This window comes from Arachis ipaensis, chromosome B5 (genome assembly GCF_059453495.1).
Source record: "Arachis ipaensis isolate K30076 ecotype BB chromosome B5, ASM5945349v1, whole genome shotgun sequence".
NCBI classification, from domain to species: Eukaryota; Viridiplantae; Streptophyta; class Magnoliopsida; order Fabales; family Fabaceae; genus Arachis; species Arachis ipaensis.
Window position 1 is genome coordinate 16,212,445 of NC_142440.1, and position 8,095 is coordinate 16,220,539.

General features: G+C 35.7%; 1 pseudogene; it reads left to right on the plus strand.

Moving 5' to 3' along the window:
* Nucleotides 1-313: 313 nt before the first annotated feature.
* LOC107640233 (uncharacterized) lies at nucleotides 314-3,027 on the plus strand (annotated as a pseudogene).
* The last annotated feature ends 5,068 nt before the right edge of the window (nucleotides 3,028-8,095 follow it).

The window sequence follows — 8,095 nt, forward strand, 5'->3', positions numbered from 1 at the left end:
TAAGAACCGTGCTTATGTGACCGGCTTGCTTGGTGAGAGGTCTTGGAAAAGTTCAAAATGTCTGTAAAGGAAGAATCTTCTGCAACACCTGACCGGTGACTTGCGGTTAATAAAGCGATCGATTTGGTACCTCCCACTTAGGCGGGCTCCGTCTGGTGTTCAAAAATCATAGATTTTCCCGTCCACCACTGTCATCATGACAAAAATAGTTGTGTATAAATATGAGAACCCCAAAGCTTATACAAAATATATATGTGTATGTTATTTGGATCTGCTATAGGTTGAGCTCGATATTCTTTTCTGCTGCAAACAAATGGCTGCGAGGAAGGATTTCGTCAGGGATATCAATCCAACCAAGCTTGCCTGGTCCTTGGTTGTGGGGGTTGCTCGATTGTATGAGTTTCCAAGTCAGTAGAACAAGAATGAGGTGTTTAGCTTGGAGTTGATTTTACAAGATGAGAAGGTATTTCCATCATTCATACTTATACCTTGCAGCTCCTTCTTAGGTGTGCACTAATAAGTTATGTTCATGTTGTTTTTATCCAACTTACAGGGTGATAGAATTCATACAACCGTTTGCAAGCCTGGGTTGGAGTTGTTCAAAAATAGGATAAAGGAGCATTGTGTTTATAGTATGCAAAATTTTATTGTTAAGCTTAACAATGGAAAGGTTAGGACAACTCCTCACAAGTACAAGCTTAACTTTTATACAAAGACGGTGGTGGCAGTCCTACCTATTAAGACTTTTGCTTTTAACCCATTCAAGTTCCGTCCATTTCATGAACTTGATGAAAATGGTTCAACCGACGAAAATCTATTATTTGGTAAGTTTAATTGAAATAGCTTCTTTTTGTCATCCTTTGATCAGATTGGGAAGTTATACCTTTAGATTTAAAGCTATGTATTGTGACATGCAGATTACATAGGAGAGGTTGTTGGAAAGGAGGAGGTCAAGGGGCTGATTACACGCACTGGTGATGAAACGAAGCTTATTACACTTCAATTGGAAGATCTAGAGTAATGTTTATTGCTTTGGATATGTGTCAGCTATGAATTTAGTATGAGTTTTGAATCATTTAAACTGAGGCTTACTTTGGGTATTAACTGTGGTCATGCACAAAAGAAAAGGGAAAATGCAATCATTATTTAAAGGGGAAGTAAATTGTTTTTTACGCCTAAATGTGTCTAAATTGTTGGATATGTTAAATAGATCATGACTCAGCAGAGGTTGGTAAATTAGTTTAACATATTGTGCATATTTTATTATACGGACAAACTATGTAACTTTGATGCACTACTTTATGTTATTAGTAACTAATAGTGGACAAATTAGTTAAGGTGTGGTGTTCTATTTTTCGTTCCAGACAGCACAAAATTAAATGTACATTGTTTGGGGAATTGGTCGATGAAGTTCTTCCACATCTCGAGTGAGATGATGGGGAGCCTTTCATAATGGTGGTTCAGCTCTTTAAGTCCAACATGTACTTGAATTCTATCAATATTCAAAGCACCTACTATGTGTCCACATGTTACTTCAATCCAAACCTTCCTGAGGTTATTGACTTCAAGAAAAGGTTTGTCATTGGTGCACAAATACTTGGCTTATTCTGCATTTAGATTCCAGATTTTGAATATGATATTAGTGTATGTTAACTTTTTTGCCATATGCACAGATTGGCAACGGATTTTGTTCCCTGTTCACAACGAATTAGTCAGCTGGAAGCTCAACCTCAATACTCAGTCACAGATGAGATCAATGCCGGCATTGTACCAGTGCACACTATAGAAGAGGTTCTTAATATGACTGAGGTGAGATTGCAATCTGATAACTTAGGCCGTACGTATTTTGTTACTGACTTAGACCATTTTTGTTAGAAAACGTCATGTTGGATTGTTGGGACCATTGTTTCTCTAGAGGTTGGTAAAGATGATTGGTCCTATATGTCATGTAAGACATGTCCTAAGAAGGTTGTGCAGAGCAAAGATAGGTATTGGTGTGATAATTGTAGGCGTGTAGGCTTCAAGGTTATGCTAAGGTTGGTTGTTAGATCAGAAAATTTTCCTAATTTTCTTAATGCGTGCTTTATATATTCAATTGGCAAATATAGTGTAGTTGCATGTAGTTATCTTTACGGGTTATGGTTAATGTGTTGCTGAGATGTTAATGTAGGTATAGGCTCCAAGTAATTGTGACTGATGGAAGTGGTTGTCTGAACCTCCTTGTGTAGAACAAAGAAGCAGAGCAAATGATAGGAAAGTTGCTGAGAAAGTTAAGGAATTATCTGTAAGTCAAATTGATTCGAGCTAAAAAAAAATTCTCATAGAGAATGTGTTTATGCGGCTGAGTAAAACATTCTATCCTCCATGTAAAGAAATGTGAGAAAGGAGAGTCATACCCTAAATACCTGGAGAATATGATTGACAAAAGGTTCTTATTCAAGCTTAACATCACATACAAGAATATCAATGCCGTGGAAGCGGTGTACAGCGTCACAAAACTTTCGGACGACAAGTCCCTCATGTCCAGTTATGGTGTCCCCAACTCTTCTTTTGATGCTTCTGTAAGTGCAGGATGTTATGCTAAGACCTAAAAATCTGCTCTGCTATTCAATGTATTGTTGTACCTAACATGATTCTTAACTTTATCTTACTTCGTGTAGTGTTTGCATATACTAGCTAATATCCCTATAGCTGAAACAGATGAAGATAGCAATGGACATGCTGCAGTTTTCCTGTCCAAGGTAAAGAGTTTATGCGTGTCACATCATTCTGTTAGCTATGGTAAATAGAGATAACTATCTGTAATGAAGAGGCTGCTAAGTATGTAGTTTTTGATTGTGGAGTTTGTGTGAAACTTAGGATTCTGCTGTTGAGAGCAACTGCGATAGCTCCTGTCAAACTCCAACCAAGAGAACCTCTACTGACGCAGTTGATGACTTCCCAGCAGAAGCAGCCCTGTCTCCAGATGTTCAGGCATCAGCTAACAAAACATTTAAGAGGAATTGTGGAAGAAAAAAGATTGATTGAAAAGTTTGTATGGAAGTTACAGTGTTGGTTTGGTTAAGTTTATCGTAAGACAAATCTTTTGTTAGCATTATAGCTTAATGTTTTCTTAGCCTTTCAATCTGTTTGTAGTTTATATATTGTGTGTCGTTGCAATGTTCCTCCTTTTGTGATGTTTAATGTCTCCTCAATTTAGTTGCTTTATTTATTAAGTTCTTAGGTGCATTATCTACAGCTGGCTGCAGCTGGTAATGTTGTCCAAGATTTTAAGCCTTACAAATTATGTTATTTATTAGCCCATTCGCCAGAAAACTCTTTCCCTTTATCACACATTGACATCATTCTCCAATCCTCGATTGAAAAGTATACTAATTAAACTATAGTAAATCTGTCAACTCCTACAATAGTCATAATCACTTATTTCATTCCTTATTCAGATTGTATTTCTTGACAAAATCAATAGGATATTATTGAGAAAAGAAAGTCAAATTGCAAGAGTCTTTACTCATTGTTTGGGTATTCAAGCAACATTATTTATACTCATTAAAATCTTTAATGGGACCATAGTTCATTGTTTGACCAACTGTTGTGCCAAAAACCGGGAAAAAAAATCTCTGTTCTGAATTATACAAGTATAAAAGTGCATTTTTGTCTTAGTAGTCCTTTAAGTCATAAGTGATTAGCCATGACAGCAGTCTCAGTTGATTATTTGGCTTAGAGATTAACCGTGACCAACATTTTAATTTTATAATTCAATTTTTTTTTGTGGAAATATCATTTTAAATTTTTAATCCTGTGAACAAAAATTTGGCTTCATGTTGTACGAATAAAAATTAAAATATAATATTCAATTCATTAACTGGATACATAATTAGAATAGCACAATTGTGATATTTGAAGTTAGACTCATTTTAATTCTGCTGGATAGTCATGAATAGATTTTTTGTGCATATGGAGCATGACTAGATATCAAGTTTATTCTCAACTACTGTTACTTACCAACTCTATGAAAAAGATATATATATTTACAAGTTGAGGTTGTGCTTAAGAAGTAACATTGGGTTTAAACCAGGAAATTTGCATTACTTTTGTATTTGGTTCACATCACCTTAAATTCTAAATTAGACTAATATAACTTGCAGACTAAGTTGTTAGGTTATTTGCACATGTTGTGGTTCTTATAGCTTACTGGAAAACAGAATATAATTGTATTGCATTCCTTATTATGATTAGTTTCTCATGCCATGGTTTACTTCCCTCTAGACCTTGCCTTTATGCCTGCATTGTGTTCTTGGACCTATGTCCCTGGAATTTTCATGACACTATTCTTTTACTTTTACAATCAATAAAATAATTTATTCAAGGATTAAGGTGTAATGATATACATTAATTGGTGATAAGGAACCAAGGCTAGAGCGCTTTGTGCAAACATTGCCCTCAAATGTGCGCATCTAAGGAGGTAATCATTACATTAAGCATGACAACCACAATAGATTGAATTATATATCTATTTGAAAGCATGGATGACAAACCCTGCGTTCCTCCATTATTTGCACCTTGTTGCATGCGGTAATGTTGTCTAACCTTTTAAGCCCTATAAGTTATCTTATTTATTAACCCATTCGCCACAAAACTCTTTTCCCTTATCACACATTCACATCATTCTTCAACCCTCCATTGAAAAGTATACTAATTAAACCATTGTAAATCTGTCACTGCAACAAATATTTGCTCAATTGATTCTATGTATGCAAACTCAATTTTAGATATTAAAACTCTATTATAAGGATAACTATCAATAGTCATAATCACTTATTTCATTCCTTACTCAGTTTATATTTACTTACATACAATGAATGAGATATTGTTCACAAAAGAAAGCCAAATTATTATGTCTTCACTAATTGTTTGCATATTCCAGTAATATGATTTACATTTAGTAAAATATTTAATAGGAGCATAGCAGCATAGCTCATACTTTGAGCAAATGTTGTGCCAATGAAGGAAAATGAAATTCTATTCTAAATTACACAAGTATAAAACTGCATTTTTCTTTTAGGAATACCAAGTTACAGAACACAACATCCTCATTAAAATAATCAGTGGAATGTATCATAATTTAGGTTTGCATGTGTAACCGATATTCCCAAGATTTTACAATACATTTTATCAATGAGGTTTAAATTTTAATTTTAATTTAATACCTTGCAAAGCTAGCCGACTTGCATTTTGCCGCACGCTAGCTCAATTAATCACTAAAGCAACTCAATCGAAATGCACTTGGAATGGGAAGAAGAAGTAACACCACTGCCGTATTGGATCCCATTTTGTTTGCTTCCTTTATGGCGATGTAATGGCAGAGATAATGATGTGAATATCCTGCAATCAGATTTGGAAAAATCAATATCATTATCTATTGTCATTTCTAGCAAGTCTCTTTGTCAATTAAATTTGGCAGCCTGCCGTCGCATTACAAATGGTGGGCTTGCTTTGTTTTATTAAAGGAACCAAATGGCAAGGGCAAATTACTTTAAAATCCAGACTTAACTCATTCCAAAATGGGAGATTTTATTAGATAAACAAATCAAGCAGGGGGTTAGAATGGAGAATACACACAGCTGGGTAAACTTGATTTATTAGTCATGTCAGCATTAATAGTGAATCTTCACCAAGATTATGTTTCCCTGCTTTGTAGCTTGATTTAATACTTGCTTTAATTTCACTGTGAGATGCCTTCCATATGCTGACATATGAGCTTCTTGCTATTGTATCTACTTGACCTTAACTTACTCTCTAGGGATTTTGCCATTGCGAGCCTTGAGGTGAGCTTCAGCAGAACAAACATTTGTCACCTATACATGCAAAGTAAATTGGACATGCCAAAATCCTATTTATTTATTTATTTATCATTAGAAGGTGACTCAGGGAGTTGTTCACCCACCATCTTTGGCTTCAGAAACTCTGACTTCCCTGCCAAAAGTATCCATCGAAGCTGTTCCCCTTTCAACTGTGAGATCTTCTGAATTTGTCAACCTTGAACATTACCCATAAAAGACTAAGCAATATAGTTCTCCTTCAATTACTATTTAGTACGGATGCCTAAATATAAATAAAAAATAGTAATCTTCTCATTAATAATATATTCCTATGAACTCTTCTATAAATGAAGAGGATTACTGAGAGCATATAAATACAAGTCATACACTGAAAAAACACATTTTCCTAACCTGCGTATCTTTCCCCTCCCTGATCTCTTACTTCTGCAATCATCGCATCTCAGACACAATGAGTGATGTTCCTCCTGTCTCTATTCCCCTGCCCGAGCTCCCAGACGAAGTTATGCTTGACATTTTCCATCGTGCTGATGCTTCAACCATTTTGAATGCTCGCAGCACCTGTCGCTCCTGGAGAGTCAAATTAAGCAGCTATGACTTCGTGACAACACTTGCTCAAAGGTGGAAACATCATGGCTGCTCACTCCTGATGCATTTTTGCTATCCATCCTCTCTGATGAACTCTGTAGATTGGGTTATGAGGATGGATGCTTCGAGTGGTTACACTATGCCGTTTCACTTTCCTTTTTTGCTGACATATGAAGGTTGGTTCCACATTATTGGCGTTGAAAATGGGATCCTCTGCAAAAGATATAGTTCCATGGGCAAGAATTCTTACTTGCTATCTTGGAATCCTGTTAGCCGAAAATAAAAAATTATCCAGGATCCTGTTTATATTTTCCAGCTTGACTTGGTGTATTTATATGCTTTGGTGTACTTTCCATCCACTTTGGATTATGCCATCCTTTATATTTTCAAACAAACTTCAGAAAGTCCTTCAAGCTCACTTTCGATATATACAAGCTTCAGAAGAAACTGGAATATGATCATAACATGTCCACCATATGTTGTAACCTTAGATGCTACGTATGTTACACTTGATGGATCAATTTATTGGTTAACATGCTCAGTTGACGATGATGAAAGAAGATCTCCGTATATCGTATGTTTCTCCTTATTATCTAACACTTTTCAGCAAATTTTCATTCCTCAGTAGGCTTTGGCTCATTGCTACATGCTCATGCTCCTGAACCAAAAGGTTTGCCTTACCTCATCTACTCATGACGAGGAAGTATTCAGCACTTCTATTTGGCATGTTACTGTTACTAAGGAGAAGCCAGCATGGACAAGGTTGTTCATGTACAATGGCGTTGCCCCTCTCTTTACTCCTGCCATCTTTGTTGATGAAAATATAATAGAAATAAAGGAGAGGCATTTTGAAGAAGATGGCGTCGATGATTCACACGTTTCACACTTTCACATATGTCGATACACTCCCATGGACAAGACTAGGAGAACTCTTCATTGGGTAGAATATGAAGATAAAGTAAGGATTAAGTCACTGCATGTGTATCATGAGACATTATACCCGGTTTGAAGTCGAGATCTGAAAGTGCATTCAGTTTGATGAAGGTTATAAGGAGCCACATGGTATGATTACTCTGGATTACCTCTGGTATATGTAATCAACTTAGTTTTAAGGTTAAGTATGGTGCATATTTTGTATCCTATCTTTGGAGCGTGCTTTTAGTGATTAATTCCAGTTTCTATGTCGTTATCTTTAGTGGAAAAAAATATATGTTAAACCTGATTATGCTGTATTTATGTAATACATCTTTGGTAGGCCACATCTACTAGGGGTGCACATGGGCCGGGTGAAGCCGGGTTCGCCGTGACTTGAACCCGACCCTAAATAATGACCGGGTCTATTTATGAGACCCTTACCCGACCCTAAACCCGATAAAATCGTGTTATTTTCGGACCACACTTAAGCCGGGTCTAGACCGGGTGAAGCCCGGGTCTTGATCAACTTTATCACGACATCACCAAAAATTAGATTCTACATCTTTTGAACCTCTAAGTTTTGGAAAATAATTATTCCATAACATTGCAACATTCACATAATAATAATTTAGAATCTAATAATAATAATTTAAAGTTTCATAATAATAATTATATCAATTACACATTAAACATTCAAAGTTCAAAAGACAATTAAAACAAAATTAACAACCAACACAAGATTAACATAATAATAA